Source organism: Kryptolebias marmoratus, linkage group LG9, assembly GCF_001649575.2.
Source record: "Kryptolebias marmoratus isolate JLee-2015 linkage group LG9, ASM164957v2, whole genome shotgun sequence".
NCBI classification, from domain to species: Eukaryota; Metazoa; Chordata; class Actinopteri; order Cyprinodontiformes; family Rivulidae; genus Kryptolebias; species Kryptolebias marmoratus.
In genome coordinates this window covers 19,694,659-19,713,230 of record NC_051438.1, presented here as the reverse complement: position 1 = coordinate 19,713,230, position 18,572 = coordinate 19,694,659, and the positions used below count along the sequence as shown (strand labels likewise).

Below are 18,572 nucleotides of genomic sequence, written 5' to 3'. Positions count from 1 at the left end.
CCCCTTTTTCACTCAGAATGTATTTAGTTTTTCTCAGAGCTTAAGGATCAACAGTAGCTCCTGAAAAAAATCAAACCTAAAGGAACCATTTCCAGGTTTCTGCTTCTCCAAAATGTATTTTGTTGGCATTTTAATTGCTAATTAACAAATACTCCACACGTTCCGAGCCAGCAGTGTTCCAGATGCGGGACATGACATAATGCAATGTTTTAAACAAAAAGAAAAAGATTGTGTACATTTAAAATGGAAGCATAAATCTTTGAATATGGACGTTTTTTCTCTCCTCCTTTTCTTGATGCAGCCTTTGTTTTCACTACCAGGGAACACGTCGTTCTTCATATTGTGTAGAAATTCTGTTTAAACTCTTGTCTTTGTCCGTGTCACGTTTCCAGCTTCGTTCTTCTGCAGCAGCTGTGTGAGGGCTGTGCACCGAGCTCAGCTTCCTGTGACAGATGTTCAGGATTCACGCGGATGAAAACAACCCTCCTCGGACGGCGTCTTCGGTTCATCCGTGCACGCTCTGCTGCTCCTTCCCTCCGTCGGCCTCCTTGCGCGTCTGCAGCTGCTGCATGAAACCATCCAGGATCAGCTGAGCCGACATGGAGTTCACGTCCCCCGCGTCCTCCTCTAGAAGCAGCACCTTCAGCCCTCCCCGACCTTCCCACCTGCTTACGTGGGCCTGCTGCTGCTGCTGCTGGGGGTCCGGAGGGGTGCTGGCGCCCTGGGAGGACTGCTGCTGGTTCGGGGGGTAAACAGGCTGCGGCCCGGCTGGAGACCTTGTTTTACAGACAGAAGCGTCGCCGTCAGACACGGAGAGCGACGGCATGTGGCTCGACTCACGCTGGCCTGGAGGAGCTGACTTGTTTTTGCTCTGAGGCAGGCCCGCTCTGACCGGCATGAAGGCCGTGACCCTGGGTGACCCTGCCTCCGATCGGCTCAGCCAGTCGTGGGCTGCTTCCTCTGGTTCAGGGTCAGGGGATCGGCGGGTCGGAAAAGAGGCGGTGAGAAACTTCTGGACGCCTTCGGCTGAGCCAAAGTGCTTCTCCAAGAGCTCCTTTAGCAAACGGGGGACCTGAGGGAGACAAATTCAGACATTAATTTAAGAAGAACAAATGATTTAAACAGATTTACATTCATGGAGAAGCAGACGTCACGTCACATGAATGGAAACACATGATGGCTTCATGGCAGATTAATAATGTGGAACACGATGCTTTCAGATTATTTACAGTTAGTGTTCAGAGGATGTGTTGGGGATGAATCTCAGCTACTAACACACCAAACTGTAGCTCAGGTCCTGTAAAAACTGCAGCATTTTTTGTGCCTGCTAAGGTCAATTCGCTTCGATGGCCACCTCAAATCAAGGTGACTCTAGAGGTACTTCCTGAGAGTTTCATTAAAATCTGCCCAACAGTTCTTAAGATATTTTGCTGACAGAGGTCTTCACAATATGAGTTGGAATGAACTCATCATGATGCTCACAACCAGTGTTGGCTTAGCGTTAAGCTTTAGCATCTCGGCTGCATTCTTCTAAAAATCGATTTTAAATAAATCAGTTTGGGGAATAATTACATCCCAGTGTTTACCTGGGCTCTGTGAGATATGATTAAGAAACGTTAACATCAGTTTATATCAACTCTAAGCAGCTGGGGGAAAAAAAGGTCTCATCATGCTCTTTTACAAGCTCGTGATTTTATTTTGGCGGGTCTAAGAGGACAGATTTGCCCGCTGTAATCTTCAAAACTAAATCTCATTCCTTACAGTGATTACAGGGTTGGATTTTTTTTTATCCTTCTCTCTTTTAGAGGTTTTCGGTTTTCCTCCAAAACAAAAAAGGCCAAGAGTCCCCTCAGTCAGACGTGGCAGATTGGGAGGCAGCTGTTCGTTCTGTGCTTGAGCTGGGCTCAACTAGCCGTCAAAGCTCACATTCTGCAAATGGCTTCCATGCTGTTAAGCAACGAGACAAGAGTGAGTGAGACAAGTGAGATGTTCCAGAGCAGTGTTTTCTGTGGAAGAGCTTGGGGGGGAAGAGGGTTTATTATTCTGCAATGAAAGATGTAAGAAAAACACTGTCAGCTTCCAAATTCTGCAAAAACTCAACCTTATGTTCCGCTAACAGCGTGAGTGGTTTAAAGGTTCTCAGAACTCCATCCCACCGGGTCCACCTTTGCCTACCGCAGCAGGGATCTCACCTTCCCCTCACCTCTGAAGCACCGACCTCTCGTTCCTCACGGACGGTACGTTTTTATCTCGAAGGAAGGATGTTAACTGAGGAGGCAGAACTCCCGCAAAGCATGCACAATTTTTCTCTCCATTCAATCTGAAACGAAGACCTGATAGGCTGACATCTTTAACGCCTCACTGAAGATGTCTCCTGTGGGAGCCTCTTCATCACCTCCTCCTAAAACAAACCCTCTCCGAAAGTTTTTAATAAAATACTTAAAAAACAAGATAACGTTAAACAAATATACCACATTAGATATGATTGCTTATTGGCTGTTGGGCCCTTCATTTGCTTCATTCTCCATCTGTTGAAATCTAGTGTGTGTGTGTGTGTGTGTGTGTGTGTGTGTGTGTGTGTGTGTAGATGTGGTGTGGTGTCCACTAGATGGCAGTACACTCACATTAATGTTCTCCAGGGCTGTGATGGTCCTGTGGGCCTCCTCCAGCTCTGAGCCCAGCTGAGACACACGATTCAGCAGAAACTTCCTTTCACTGCTCAGACTCTCAGACTGCACACACACACACACACACACACACACAGAGAAAGATGCATTAAAGTGCATGGATTTCAAATATTATTTTACCCACGATTAGCCCATCCCCAGGCTTCTCACCGCCACGTGCAGGTGCTCCCCCAGCAGGTTATCGGCCTGCGTGCTCCCAGAGTGAGTCTGCAGAAGGCTGTGAAAACAAAAAAAAAAGGAACCAAGGTTTCCATTCAGGACACTTCCAGGCAGCTGTTTGTGAGGGCGAGTGGCAAACACAAACTCTCCTAAATGGATCAGCAACACGATACACCCAGCTGGAGCTGGCTGTGAGGGAGCCATTCACTCCAGTTGCTCCAGTCTGCTGAGGAATGTTTGGAATGTGCTCAAAAGGCAGCAGCAGGGGTTTGGGAACAGATACGGGCCTGACCGGGTCAGAGGGGAAGGTTTTAGTTGGTCTGTTTCTGTTAGTCATCCAGGACATCCCCAAAAAAGGGTAAAACTGTGACTCTTGTTGCTGATCCCTAATGCCCCATGGATCAGTAAATCTACAGGAACTCTTATTTGTTGGTTTATATATGTGCACACATTGCAGTCATGGCTTCTGACACAAAGAGTCGTGCTGTTAACACGCAGGAGTCACCTCTTATATTTCTCCTTGACGTGGCTGAGCTCGTCCCTGGTCCTCTGCAGCTCTGCCTCCAGGCTCTCGATGCAAACCACCGTCTGCAGCAGGTTCTGGTGGAGATCCGCATTTTCTTCCTGCAACGCCCTGAGCGCAGAGAGGGAGGAGGAGGAGGAGGGACAGAGTCTTCACCAGACATATCTGCCTCTGTGTGCTCACCAGAGGAAAAACAAAAACACCAAGCTGGCCTAGAATTTGTGCTGCACACTTTCTGTTTTACTCCTTAAATATAAACAATATGGACTTTTTGGGTGTAAAAATGAAGCGCTGGGTCCCACCTATCCAGGATGTATGTCTACAGCTGATCTACTTATGGAGTCAACCCCGTTCAAGATGGCCGCCACAGCTGAGAAAGCTTCATGGCCATAACATAACTCAGTCAGTTTTACAGATATAAGACTAAAATTTGGTGTGGTAGTAGAGAGTCATCCTCAGCACACACTCTGCAAGCTAGCTCGTCTCTCACATGAGACTGTGCATAAAAAAAATTGACAAGGTTCGACCAAATCAGCTCTGACGTCATGATTTTTCATCATGAGATTATCTTAGTTTAAAGATCTGCCATGGAAAGCTGATATGCAGTCCTTCAAGGAATCCTGGGCCTGTAATATTTATGATGTCTTAGAGGTTTTGTTGTAAGAAGATCCACGTCTCTGCTTTTTTAAAAATAAAAATCTTGAAAGGGTTCTTATACATGGTTCATTAACCAAAAAAATTACAAAACTGGAAGTTTGAGTTGTGCAAAATCAGTAAATATGTGGCAAATATTAAAACTGAGGCTTTCAAAATTAGGCTTTGGTAGATCATATGTTGCTTAAATGTTCTTTGTTGTTGCTTTTTTTTCTGCACAATTTAATGACAACATGGAGATGGATGTAAAAATGAGGTCCTCACTGACATCCCCTCTTCTTTAAGGAGAAATGTGAGCAGGCCTGGACTCAAAAAAAAAAAATACACTGGGACAGAGAATAAAACAGACACTTACTGAAAGTGATCAGCATCGCACAGCATGTCCTGGAATAAATTCAAACATAAAAAGACAGTCGGTGAGAAGTGGCAAGAAAACACCAGGATGTTGTTGACAGACAAGAAAAACACGAAGTACGATTTGAGTCGAGTGTCTTGTCTGTGGCACATGGAATCTACAACGAAGTAAGAGGACGTGGAGAGCGTTTTAAAGAGGAATTTGGACATAGTGCTCTTTGAATGTGGGCTCTCCTGTTGCTGAGGACTTCTACCCTACAGGCAGATTTGTTTATTTTGCATTCCAGTGAGTTGGAAGAGGTTCAAGAGGGGGAAAAAAATATGTCACCGTCCAAAAACAGCACGCCCTGTAGTAAACTGGAGCTTCTCAACACGCCCATTTAAAGGAAAGACTGTTATCGCTTTCAGTTCTTAAATTAACGTACTGAATGTCAATTTGATAATCTGCTCTGATTAGACTGACTCAAAGCTTTTATGTCACAAGATTTTAAAAAACAAGAGCAGCAACGATGAAAAATGAGGACAAAAATGAGCACACGTCCACTGCCACATTACAGAGGACATGAGTTCAATAAATTATTGATTTATAGGAGAACTTTGCCCGGGCCGTGCTACGATCAATTTGTTCTGTGAGTCTAAAACACTGCGGGGATTTTCCTCTTTGTTTGTGTGAAGCTACAAAACTGAACAAGTCATGTAAGGCCTGCACCCTACCCTACATGAGGATTTAAAAAAAAAGAGAAAATCTCATGCAAAGCTGGCTCCTGGAGCAGGAGGGGGAGTGTGAATAGATTCTTGCATAAGAAGCCACCTGATAGCTGCTCTAATTCGAGCTTCGTTTCCCTCAGAGTGTTGGCTTCTGGTGCGAACTGCACAGATGCAGCACACGGCCTTGTCTCTTTATCACAGTCGTTTCAGAGCACAAGCACGGAAAAAAGGGCTTTCGGCAACAAGCAGGGCATCGCAGAAAGTGACGCGTCAGGCAGCCTGGAAAGAAATTTCCCCTAAAAGCACAAGGGAATTATCCGCTGCATTACAGTGACTCAGCTGGCAGTGCGGAGTATCTGACACAGCCCACGCCGCCTGCGAGTCAGCTGCACGGCCCGGGCCTCTGTTGCGTTCATTTTCTTCCCTTTACGTAGAGAAGTTAACCCTTCCCCGCAGAGCTATGCATTCAGGAGATTAATCAGCAGCTACGTTTACTGCCTGTTTTGTTTGTTCCTTTGTTCATTTTAAATCCGCTGTGATGTTACCATGGATGGATTGTCACAAACTGATAGATTTAATCCCTAACCGTCCTGCTTCAAATGTACATTGGATCATCTTGTGTTGGTTTTAAACATGTTTTGTACACAAAGTTAACTTGTGTTACGGTTTGATGCAGCTTGCTGGGTTGGTTTTTGTTCATACGCACTTCCTCCTGCTGACCACTTGTTTTTCCATGATTGTGCTCCTTCTTCTTTGCACATTTAAAAGCTTATCTTAGCAAAACAACACACAGTACATCACCTACAGTTACTACTTATTCGTCATGAGCCTTGAAGGATGACAAAGTGGCGAGGACCAGCTTATTATTTCTGACAAACTCGAAATTAACGATGAGGCACAAAGTGGGCCACAGTGACTGATGATGTTTAACAAGAAAATTCATTTTCATAGATGCCTTCTTACTCAGATAAACCAAATGCATAAACTGCACAATCTTGCCCACCAACAAAACCCAGATAAATGGGAATAGGCGTTTAGCTCGGCTGCCATTATAAATGATAAAAACAGTCATTCTTAGTCATTAATTCACATTTCAACCACACCTGATGGCAAAGATATTAAAGAGTCGTTAAAGCACAGCTCTGTGGTGGTGAGTACTCTTTCTTGAAACCCACTGTGCTCCAGTACTTGTTAAAGTTTTCCATTGAATGAAGACACGCTACAGTGTTTTCTCGACATTTTTTGAATGGCTTCAGCGGGATATTTAGCAGCTCATATCTGTACATGCAAATAGAAACCGCTAAAGCAGGAACAAAACCACCTAAACATTGATTCAGAGAAGCCAAAAAACGATACAAAAAAGAGGGAGGGAGAGGAATATGCTCTGACAATGCAACAGTGATTTAAAAACCAATTGCAACAACACCAAAGTATTACAAGAAATATTACTCCCCACCATGTAGCTGTGCCCCGATGACTCATGAATATTTCATCTATTAATTCGGGACAAAAACTGACATGAAATAATAACTAAGAAATAAACAAGATTGTTAATATTTACAGCTTGTTTCATTCAGAGCTGAACTTCATCTATGATTCGTCTAGTTTGGGTCTCATTGGCACATGCGAGGATTGCGCGATTCATCTATTCATGCTGGTTTTTTTATGTCATCTAAGGCCTCAGTTCCTGTCTCATATTGCTGAGGTTTTATTAAAGTGAGCTCACCCTGTGCTGTTTAGGAATCCCTGTGTTATGTGACTGTTGTCGACCGCTCTGCTCTGAGCTGTGGCTGGTAGCCGTGTAGGCTGTTTCTCTGCCTCTGGATAAGTCGGACTTTGTGGATGAGGACTCAGATCCGAAACCTGGTCCCGCACTCTGAGCTGAGGGTGGAGGCGAACCGCTGGGCCCTCTGTGTCCCGAGTCCTGATGGACCTTTTGAGGGAACTGCTGAGTATGCTGGTTGTGGACGGTGCTCTGTTGGTATTTCTGTTGGTGGCATTGTTTGGGCCGAGTTGGTTCGGGACTGGTGCTGGTTCCATCGGTGTGCTGAGGGCCGCATCTGCCGTACCTGTCCCCTGACGTGGGTTTTCCGGTGGGCGAGGGTCTCCTGTCTTGACGGCCGTGGTTGGAAGACGGAGCGTAGTGACGAGGCGGGGGGCTACCACGGTGGTTCCTAGTTAGGTATGAGATGAGTTTGTCAGGATTGGAGCTATCGGAGTCTTTTCGGGAGCTGCTGCAGCCTTTCCCCGCTCTGTTGGGCTGCTTCGGAGGCTGTTCTGTCTCATTCCTTTTCCCCACTCTGTGTTTCTTGGGCGGAAGCTGGGGTTTGACTGGGTCAGCTGGAGGGACTGAGGCAGGTGTCTTCCCAGTTGTTTTATTTTTGCTCACCCCAAAGATGGAGAGATGTGATGGACTCATGACTTGCCTCGTAATTTCATCTAAAAAGGCTGAAAACTGTAACTTCCCCTCGACGAAGTTCGCCCGTGCTCGCTCCATCTCAGCTTGGGTGATCCCTTTCCCCTTCTGCCCACTCTGACCTTCTCCCTTGGTGACTCTGGGGGAGAGCACTTCCATTGACTTAACCTTCCGAATGTCTGTATGATTCCCCTTGTTTTTCAGAATCCCTTTGCTGGGCAGGAGGCTGGAAGAAACAGCCCTCTTCGGCCCACTGGGGACCCCTAAAAAGATGTCTTCCTCACTGAAAGCCAAGCTTCGGTTCAGACTAGTTGTCTTGTACAAGGCCCCATAGTTCATATGTGACTGTTTGGACCGTTCTCCTTCGACATCATCTTTAATACCCTGCAAAAGGCCTTCTTCACTTCGACTGTGACCTCGGTTGAGTCGGGAAAAATCACGGCGCGTGTCGTTGTGCGACCTGCTGACAGCATTGTCTTTTTTGCTGTGCTTGACGGTAGCGAAGACAACGGGCTCACTGCTGTCCTCCTCCATTAAAGCTTTACGCACTTCTGAGATATTGGAGCAGGACAGGGAATGCTGCGGCCGCTCAGCATGATGAAGGGTAAAGGGGTCAATTGAACTTGCCTCGGTGAAGAAGGAAGAGGAGGAGGAGCTGGAGGAAAGGGAAGAGGAAGAGGCCCTGGAGAGAGTTACAGAAGTGCGATGGTTGTAAAGTTTGTCACTTTCTTCGTCGTGGAGAAACAAATGAGGATCGTGGACAACGTGGCGTGGGCTGTCATAGATGTAGTGATTGGGCCGATGGTGCCGACGATGTCCTCTGCTATCATCTGTGTTCCTGTCATCATCATCAGTTGTATATCTATGTCGCAAAAAGAATAAAGAATGTGCACATTTAAAGTGATTCTAAATTGCTTACCTGGCTGCAGATTGGTATTTTTTGTTTGTTTTTTTATGAACATTTTCTCTGAGTAAAAAAAAAAAATCATCCTACCTCTGTTGGTGAGGGTCTTGGTGATGGTAAACCTGACGATGGTGTTGGTTCCTCTGTTGTTTCATCTGATCTGGTGGAGAAGGATTGTGAACGGGTCTAAACAAGTTCTCCATTCCCTGTCTCGTTCCAGGTTCCCAGGCTGTTGATGCTGCCTCACTACGGACAAGTGGACTGTGTTGAATTTCTGTTTTGTAGCATTATTTTCTTGTAAAAGACAATTAAACTACAGTAACTGTAAAGGCTACACCACTGCTGTTTAAAACCATTCTGGCAACAAAATGTATTGTGTAAAAAAAATATTCCTTTGTAGCTTCAGTCTAAAGATTATTCCACAAAATGGTACATACTGAAAATGTAGGCCTAATCCTCCAAAAGGTTTCCAAAGTATGCAGCTGTTGGATTGTTTGAGTGTCTACATATCTCAATAAGTTTGCCTCTGTCGGCGTCCAGCTGCAGAATAAAGGAATCCCAGCTCGTGGACAGAAGTGTATAACTTCCTGGATGGGGGTCATGATGTTTCCTGATGCCTGAAGAGCTGGGTGCTTATTGAACCAACAAAAAGATCGAGAGCTTTGCCCTCACAGAGGACAAACGATCTATACTGCCTCGTTTGAACGCACTGATAAACTGTACAGTCCTGTTTGTTTTGCTTGATCCTGTCTTAAATATCTGACTTTATTATGCAGTTTTATGCATCATTTTATTGCTTACTGATTTTTTGCATATTCTATTGTTGGTATAAATTGGAAAAAGACCCATTTTTTGTCCAGTCAAAACTATTGAGTTGTCTTCTGTTGACTCATTGATTTTACGAAGCTTCCTGCAATCATGCAGTCGAAGTCAGTATAATTACATTCACAGACAATAGACCTTAATAGGTCATGTGACTGTATGGATTTTTCAGCCACCCTAAATAATTATTGCACACCGCTGATAGGCGAAGGTGGATGACACCATTTTTGCCCATGTTTGTGTGTCGGTTTGTTACCAAAATGTGGCATAAACCAGTGGACAAATTTTAATGAAACTTAGAGGCAGTGATCATCGGTTGTACCGCCACAACTGATTCAAGATGGCCGCCACAGCTAATCAACATTAGCTGATACAAAAATAGCTTTAACGCTGTCATTTTAGATATTGACCTAATGTGGTAGTAGCTGATAGGCATTTACAACACATCTCATGATCTTGCATGACATGATTATTATTTCCAAGGTTTGACCAACTCCACAATTATACTTAGCAATTTTGTAAGCAAGCAAGTTAGAGAGTAGAACATGCAAACAAACAGAGCAAATTGTTTACTCCTGAAAGCTTTTCCTGACATTAAATTCAATCTATTAACCATAGCAAATAAGGAGAAACTTCTAGACAATGGCTGTAGTCTGCAAGTAACCACAGGAGGGTCTTGATCATCAGATTGGTTTGAAAGCCTTTGTTTGATTTGATTATCACATAAACAATGAAGTCTCTGTATGGCTTTGACTACATCCTGATTATCAAAAAAAAAGAGATCAATTCATTGGCTTTGGGGTGCGACAGAAACTTGGCCCCAGGTCAACTCCCAACATTTCCACATTTCCTAATCAAGTTGTGAGCAAAAGTAAAACACATAAGAAGAAATTATGCCCAGACTTTTCTTGGCTTTCATAATCAACACAAAAACCAGCTCTTTAGATGAACACAGGGGAGAAAAAAGAAGCATTTTAATCATTGTGAGAGACGTGACTCACTGCACGTTTTTGCACTACACCCCCTGCTGGCAAACAACACAAGCCTCAGTCTTGGCCTGGTAATTTTCCACCAGAACACAGCCATGAGGCACTGGATGTTTCTGGATATTTCTGGTTTTCTCTCATGAAATCTTCGCATTCCACTAACACAGTGTAAACACAGTCGTTATATTTAAGACGACAATCACATTCTTTTAATCCAGTGCTTCATGACAGGTTCTTTTAATAATAATAAAAAATATATACATATATAAGGCAAGTATCATCTGTTTTATAGAGAACATTGGACAGACCAAAGAAAGGAAACTAGAAAGAAGTTTGTGAACACAGGCCATCAATGGTAAAAAGATGAGTTGGCTGTTTTTCTTCTGTTTTTTAATCCCAAACTGCACTTCATTGCAGTAAAGGGAAAGTAGATCCGACAACTCAAACGCATTCCAGTTTGATCCGGTTTGCAGGACCGTTGAAGCTGGCGGATTAATCCGCGCTGCCTTTAGTGTGACGTCAGCTGTTTTTGTTTGAATTTTCTTCCAGCTGCGTTGGTTTTAATCATAATGTGAACGCAGACGATAGACGAAATGTTCAAATATGACTTCTGACAAAGTTGAGATTAGTGTTTTATACGTCATTCGTTTCTGTGATATGAAATGTAAAGAGAGTATCTCTATGTTTACGTCTTGCCCAACCATTGTTCAGGTGGCGCTTTGTTCAATTGTCTGGATCTATCAGTGCTGTTTTGAACAATGCCCCGCTTATTGTTCCACCTCATCGTTCTATTGTTATGGTTTAAAGTGGACTTTACAAGCAGAAAGTCTTTGTCATCGGGAGGGACTAACTCCCTGTCGGATGACCACATGATCTTTCCAGCCGAATCACCAACGAGTATAAATACTGGCGCCGCCATTTCGTTTATCACTGCATCGATATGGCTAGAGCGAGAAGGTGTTAAGGTTGGCAAGCGGCGTAGGTTGACGCGGTCACTTTTTCTTTTCTTTCTTTAACAAAACGAATAGTTTAAATCGTTAGAACGAAGCTCTTTATTTAAATTTTTTTTACTACTTAAGGTTTACAGTTTTCATTGCTGCAATAGCCTGCGTTTTTTTAATTATTTGGCCCTGTGTCATAGACTATATTTGAGCTTTCACTAACGAGTTGAAGTGTCGCTCTTACTAATTCTTTCGATTTTTTTTCATTCAGCTGAATATTTTTCAGATTAGAGAAGCAAATAAGTCACTGAACAGAAACCTTTTTGTCAGTCTTTTTGTTATTTTTTTAAAAGACAGCTCCTAGCTTAAGCTAACGCATTGTTTTGTGCCAACTGTGACCTATGTAAGCTTTTAAAACGTTTTTAACGGGCCTAACTCTTTTGATTTATGATGACAGTCATCTAATTTTTCGAATAAGCAAACAAAGAAGTTATTGAACAAAGACGAGTTTATTTTTGAGAGGCAGCTACTAGCTTTAGCTAACTCCTTAATTTGTGTGCTAATTATGATTTTTTTTTTATCAACGGGTTTTAACTGTTTATTTCGATTTATGTTGTCAGTCATCTGATTTTGCGGTGAAGCAAATATATTATTGAACAGAAATGTTTTTTAATTTTTGAGGCGGTTACTAGCTTGAGCTAACACTTTGTTTTGTGTGCGAAATGCTTTTTGCAAACGCAAAAAATCTTTTTTTAACCATCATTCTTGTAATCCATTTAATTTTTTAAAATCGTCTGTTAACGTTACAGCAGATAAGGAGATGTATTTTTTCGAGAACGTGTTTATTTACGGTTGTCTTTTTAACGGCTGTTGGCCAATTTGGGGGGCTGTGACATGAAAGCTTGTTTGCTATTGGTTGGTTAGAATAACACCGTGACGTAAGCAAGTAGGGCGTGGTCAAGATTTTTCCAGAAGTGCTGAAGCGCATGTTCGGTTGAGCTAATGCTAACGTGCTAATGTTAGATGATGCTAAGCAAAATAACCTCTTTAATGACCCATTCGAGTCAATTTTTTTCTTATGACATCAGAGTCTGAGTGTTAATTGGAGCATATAAATTTTTTTAATCTTTGAAATCTAATTTGCGCTGTGAATTGCGTTGTTCATAGTTGTATGACTGAAAACTTGCATTTTTACTTTTTTTTAAGGAAGTTAAAACACGGAGGAAGATGACAGATTATTTTTACTTTTGGTGGACATTGATTACCTGTCTTTAGCCTTTATTAGACATTTAGGCTTTAATTATTCTTTACTTATTTGACAAAAGGAAAATGTAGCGCTTATTTTGTAGCCTTTGTGGAAAAACTTGGCAACCTAATTAAGCTTTTTCTTTTTCATTTGACAAAACGGCCTTTGTACAATGTTGGAAAGTGCCTTAAATTGTTAGTTCAATTTCAAGGAAAAGACCTAAACAATTTTATTTTTACCTTTTTTTTTGTTTTTGACTAAAAGTTGTTGATTCTAAAAAAAAATTGAAGCCACAGCTTTAGCTGTAATTTGATTCAATCTCATTTGTTGATTCTAAAAAAAAAAAAAATTAAAGCCACAGCTTAAGCTTTAATTTGAATCAATCACATTTGTTGATTCTTAAAAAAAAAAAAAAAAAATTAAAGCCACAGCTTAAGCTTTAATTTGAATCAATCACATTTGTTGATTCTTAAAAAAAAAAAAAAAAAATTAAAGCCACAGCTTAAGCTTTAATTTGAATCAATCACATTTGTTGATTCTTAAAAAAAAAAAAAAAAAAAAAATTGAAGCCACAGCTTAAGCTGTAATTTGAATCAATCAATTTGTTGATTCTTAAACAAAAAAAAAATTAAGCCATGGCTAAAAAAAAAAAAATTGAAGCCACAGCTTAAGCTGTAATTTGAATCAATCACATTTGTTGATTCTTAAAAAAAAAAAATGAAGCCAAGGCAAAAAAAAAAAATTGAAGCCACAGCTTAAGCAGCAATTTGATTCAATCGTATTTGTTGAATCTTAAAAAAAAAAAAAAAAATGAAGCCACGGCTAAAAAAAACTGGCTTATAAAGCGAAGATCTTTTCTTTTTTTTATCTTGTGAAAAAATGGACTGAGTCATTGAGGGGAGAATGGACTTAGTTTGGGGGGAAGAATGGACTTTAGAAACTAGAAGATCGTGGGACCAGCGTGGAGAGGACCAGAATGGAGCCAGGCAGGACAGGACCACAGGGCAAGGAAGGACCCGAGTCGAGCCAGGCAGGACAGGACCAGAGGGCGAGGGCGGACCTGAATCCAGGCAGGACAGGACCAGTGGGCGAGGGAGGACCGAGTCGAGCCAGGCAGGACAGGACCAGAGGGCGTGGAGGCAAGAGCAGAGAAGGTTCGAGAGATCGGGAGCGGTCGGCGAGCTTACACCAGAGGGCGCCAGATGCACAGGGCAGTGTAGCTGAGAGGCCAGCGCCAGAGCTGTTCCAGAGCCGAGCCAAGGGTGGGATGGGTGCACAGATCTCTAGCTTCAACTCTTAAACGGGTCTTTGGTTTGTATACCAGGTTGAGGTATCCCTGTAACGTTCTTGGGCAATTAGATTTAAAGCACTTGTTCTTTTCAACAAATGTTGTAGAACAAAATTTCTTGCACAATTTCTCTTCCTCTTTCAGGCAAGCGGTGTAAAGCGTTTGTACGGTGGTCGCATCTCCTTGTGCGCTGACATGGTTTTTGGGTGTCTGCTGTGATGAATGCCTTGGTAGTGTGCTGGCGGGAAGAGCATCTTAATCGGACTACGGCTCCCCTGCGATCAGTAGTTCCCCCCCCCTCAACCGGATGGAAAGGCAATCCTTTGTCATTTGATAGGTCTTCTACAGAGAAGTGTACAGCACTGGAAGGTGTGATCGTCTGTCTGGCGAATTGGGTGTACTCAGCAGCCCTTCAGTACTTCAGCCTCCCCCCATTGGTACAGATAAGCTCCATCTACCTCTTAACCCAAGCAGTGAGTTAATGCATGAAATGTACATGTGGTGTAACGATCCTGTACATCAGTCGTTATTAGCTCTAATGATGGAACTGTTACAATGGCTGTCTTAAGCTAGCAAATTTTGGGAGTAGGGGAGGGGGAGGGGTGTTAAAACATGTCTGGAGTTTCTCTTTTTACAGGCCTGCCCCCCCAAAGCACACCATGGAAAGAATCCCTGGTTACACACAGCTTCTCTGTACAAGTTGACCCCCACCTTGCGTACAATAGTGGTTCGGATCGGCATCATGTGCATCTGCTGTGATTTAACAAGGTGTAGGAAGGTATTTTGTATGTAACAAACAAGAGATTTTCTTTAAAAAGCCTTTTTATATATATGAAACATTAAATTGGGGTTTCACACAATTTTTGGGGGCCTAACGGGGAGGGTGGGTTGTGGGGCGTTAATCAGTCTCTTCCTAGACTTCACAGCTTCACACTGCCCCATGACACATGGCTTGAATAGGAAACGTCCAGGCGTATCCAACAGGATTCAAGTGGACTCTTGGCCGCACAGGATAGCAACCTTAAAACTAGTCTCCTGAGAGAACAGAACCCGCTTTTGCCCCAGGGAACGTGGTAACAAGTTTCTTTACTAGAAGTAATTGTAATTCTGTTCAACTTGCAGTTGCTTTGTGGGAGGGGGTTGTGTATGTTTGACTCTTGCAGATTTTTATGTAAAGGCCCAACCATCAAATCCACATTCAAGTCTTCAGCTACTGTTAAGGAAGGATTCTTCATGCTCAGGCTTGCGGTATTTGAATACTCCTGGAAAATGGGCTTCCATTATGTGAATTGTTTTCATAGTTCTTCAGTTGTTTAGGCAGTTCATGATTGCTTGCTGTTAACCAGTACATGTTCTGTATAGCTTCATTGTATTGGGGAATGGGGGTCTTGTGGGGAGAAGGCTTTTTTCTTTGCATTTTTTCAGTGTGCTGTGTCCTGTGTGCTTTCCAATACCCAAGACCATCAGGAACTCTCCTAACTCATTGTATGTACAAGTTTCCTTGCGCATCGAGCATCACGTAAGCTCACTAAATGTGTTCACATTTATCTTAACATTCATTGTTTTGCTAGTTGCCTTCATTGCAATTCCTTTGCAATTAGTTGCTGTGCTTTGTATTGACAATACAATGAGTGAACTATCTGTAAAGGATTTTATTTTTGCATAATAAATGCATAGCTTGTCGTGATTGAATACAGTTTTGGTATGCATTTGTTTTTTTGGGGAGGGGCTTGTGTGGGGAAGCTTTTCTTGTGCTTTTTCAGGTTTGACTAAAGCTTGGAGCTTTGTAGAGCACGGATGTGACCTGGGCTCAAATGACCTTGTTGAAAGTGGAAATTGCAGATAAGTTGCATCCATCAAATAATTTTCGGAAAGCTCAATATAGTGAAGTCACTTATCGAAGTGCTCATGATTCTTGAAATTTGTCAACTTGACCGAAGAAAAAGCACTGCTTTCTTAATTCTTGTGATTTTAAAAGGAAGATTTGATGGAGCTTCATTAGATTTAACGTTATCTGCAGTAAAGCATTTGGGTAAGGATAACAACAGTCAGTTCTACGATACTGTGGGGAAGGGCCGGGGTGTCTTTTCTATCTTTTTTAATCTTACAGAAAAGTCCAAAAGAAGAATGCAGTCCACCTTGGACAACACAGGAATCTTCCAGCCCTTTGAACTTGACCAGCATGCAGTTTGAACAGGAAGGGTCAGGTTGTCTGACGTGGTGTTTTTCTATTTTTTATTTATTTTTTGTCATTAGTCCTCAGTTGCTGGCCCTTGTGCAACTGTGCAAGCGGCAGGTTAATCACATTTAATATCTTGACGAATGCGCAACTGTGCGTCGTTTTCCAAATTCAAGGCACTGAGGAACGCTGCGCATTGTGCAGCTCACATTGGCCTGAGATGCAACGCAAATGTGTTGCTTTAGAACATGCACGTTTGGTTGGGCGTGTCCCTCCGCTTCTCTTTGCAGAAATCACAATACGAGACTGGTTCAAGCAAGTCAAGTCCTCCAGCCTGGAGCACGTAGTAAGCTGTTGACTTATCTAAACACCTATGCAATGTGTAGATGACAAACTGACATCTTGGAACTGGCTTTATGTTAACCTAAAATCATTGGTAACAATGCTTTACTTGTATATTCCTCTTTGGCCTTGGGGCCTTATTGCTTTGCATCTTAAGACCACATGAGTAGAACACAACTCTTTGTATTGTGTCCAATGTGTGGTGGGTGTGTTGTGTAGATCACTTTGTTTCAGATCATTCTCGTCTGTCCCCTTCGATCTCACCTGCCTCTGAATGCAAAGTCATCTGTGGAAGCTGTCAGCGAATGCGTGACCCTGAATGAAGTACCAATCCTCTGTACGCTTGAGCTCAAATCTGAACCCCTGGCGTCCTTCGCGAAGCCCTGCTCTTTGTCTTTGTGTGCTTTTTTTTTTTTTTTTTTTTTTTTTTTCTTTTTTTTTTTTGGAAAAAATTTTTTTTTTTTTTTTTTTTTCCTCTGGTTTCTTAGGTGAAAATGTCAATTTCTTTTTGTTATTTTGTCATCTGGGATGGCCTAACCTGTGATGGGAAACTGAGAACCCTGCATTGTAAGATCAAGAACTGCAAGCTTGTTTCTAATACTGCATCACCTCAGTCTCGTGGGTGCCAAGTTAAGTGATTTTTGGTTCCCTTAATTTTGATTTTATTTTCATTTCTTCCAACTTATCGTGGCTTAAATGTGTAACAAGACATGATGCATGCACCTCAGCTCTTCATAACATTTAATTTGCATAACACAACATAATGTTCATAAAGTCGTTGTCAAACATTGCATTAGTGTATGGTCAGGGGTGGGCTTTTTTGGGGGGGGTGCAACACTTGTCTCTCTTTCCCTTTCAGATGTTTTTCATTGAGCTAAGCTTGCTACTGAGCCAGACATCTTAGACTCCTGGGAGGTCGTGAGATGACTTTGGTACAGCCAGCCTCTAGGGATCTGTCTTAAGTGTGTTGAAGAATTGAGCATCGCTGAGGAAACATAGGTGTGGTATATGCTACGTTGGTTGCGGTAAACAAAAACCTCTTTCCTACAATTTGCCATCAAGCACTGGGTTAATTTGGGGGGGAGGGGAGGGGTGGTTAAAATTGTCCTCTTCTTTCCATTACAGCTTTAGAAGTGTTCAATTGACCCTCAAATCCTGCCGAATTACAAATGGAACCGACCAAGTATGACAAGGGATGCTGGTATTGTGGCGTTGGGTTTATGGATAAGAAATTTCCTGGCACAAGCTAAATATGGATATTATGGGGGAAAAAAAAACAGGATCGGGGGGGAAAAATGTTCTGCCTTCTAGTTTCAGATTCATGATCAAGAGAAAAGTCCGTGTGGTGACAAGAATATATAGCAGCTAAGTATTAAAGGGCTTTCTTTTCCTGAGGGAACAAACTTGTTTGTTCCTTCAGGTTTTGCTTTTGCCCAAATTATAGCATAAACAAAAAAGCAAAAGACTCCGGTGGTGGCACTTCTGACCTGTCAGAACGGGGTTCAATTCCCTGCGGTGTCTTGCTTTTACTGCGCTATTTGGGTGAAGCTGCAATAAATTACAGCACATTCTTGATCTTTATTATGATTGGGGGAGCACGGGCATCTTTATAAGTTTACACTTGATGGATATGAAGGTTATTTTATTTTCAAACATATGAGTTTAACTTTTAAGTTTAGAATATAAATTAGGCAAATGGCTTCAAAATCCCTTTAACCTCTTGAAGATAAGTTTCTGACTTTCATAATGGGATAATATTTGTATTTTTGTATACTTTACTATATACTTTTTGGCATTAAATTATTAAAATGATATGGTAATGGTATGAAAGAGCTTAAAAAATACCCATTGATGTGTAGAGGGTCACCCTCAGGGACTTCGAAATGGTAAGATGTCAGAGCAGAACCTGGAATTTAAAGCTAGAAACAAAAGCAGCTTGTCTCTGTCAGCTTCTTCCTGCCTCCTCCATGTAAACAAACAGGACATTGCTTATGGCGTGGCTGGAGATCGCATCTTTCCATTCATTTAGTCTGGATAATTTTCACTACGGTCTGCCGCTGAACGTTTATGGCAAAGTTTAGCTGAGAAATAAAATGAATTTGTAAATATGTTCATTTTCTAATAAACTAATAATCAATTATGTCATGTCTAGGGGCAGCCGGGACACAACATGGTGTTCCATCTTCTGCACAACTTGAGGAGCAACAGAAAATGATTTTGAATAAGTTTTAGCAATGTTTTAAATTAAGTTACTTATGTACAAAAATATTAAACATAAGATCATTGCTTACCTTCCTGGGCTAACTAAAACAGGATGAAAGGATGTTCTATTTAGATGGCAGCTCACCCCTAACTAGTTTGCT

General features: G+C 42.2%; 1 long non-coding RNA gene across 1 annotated transcript; it reads right to left on the bottom strand.

Annotated features, from left to right (window-relative positions):
- Positions 1–8,308: 8,308 nt before the first annotated feature.
- On the bottom strand, positions 8,309–8,938 carry LOC119617381. The gene is made up of 3 exons (XR_005233604.1): positions 8,843–8,938; positions 8,496–8,651; positions 8,309–8,363 (listed from the first exon to the last, which is right to left on the bottom strand). It is a non-coding gene; the product is annotated as an uncharacterized LOC119617381 (long non-coding RNA).
- Between the last annotated feature and the right edge of the window lie 9,634 nt (positions 8,939–18,572).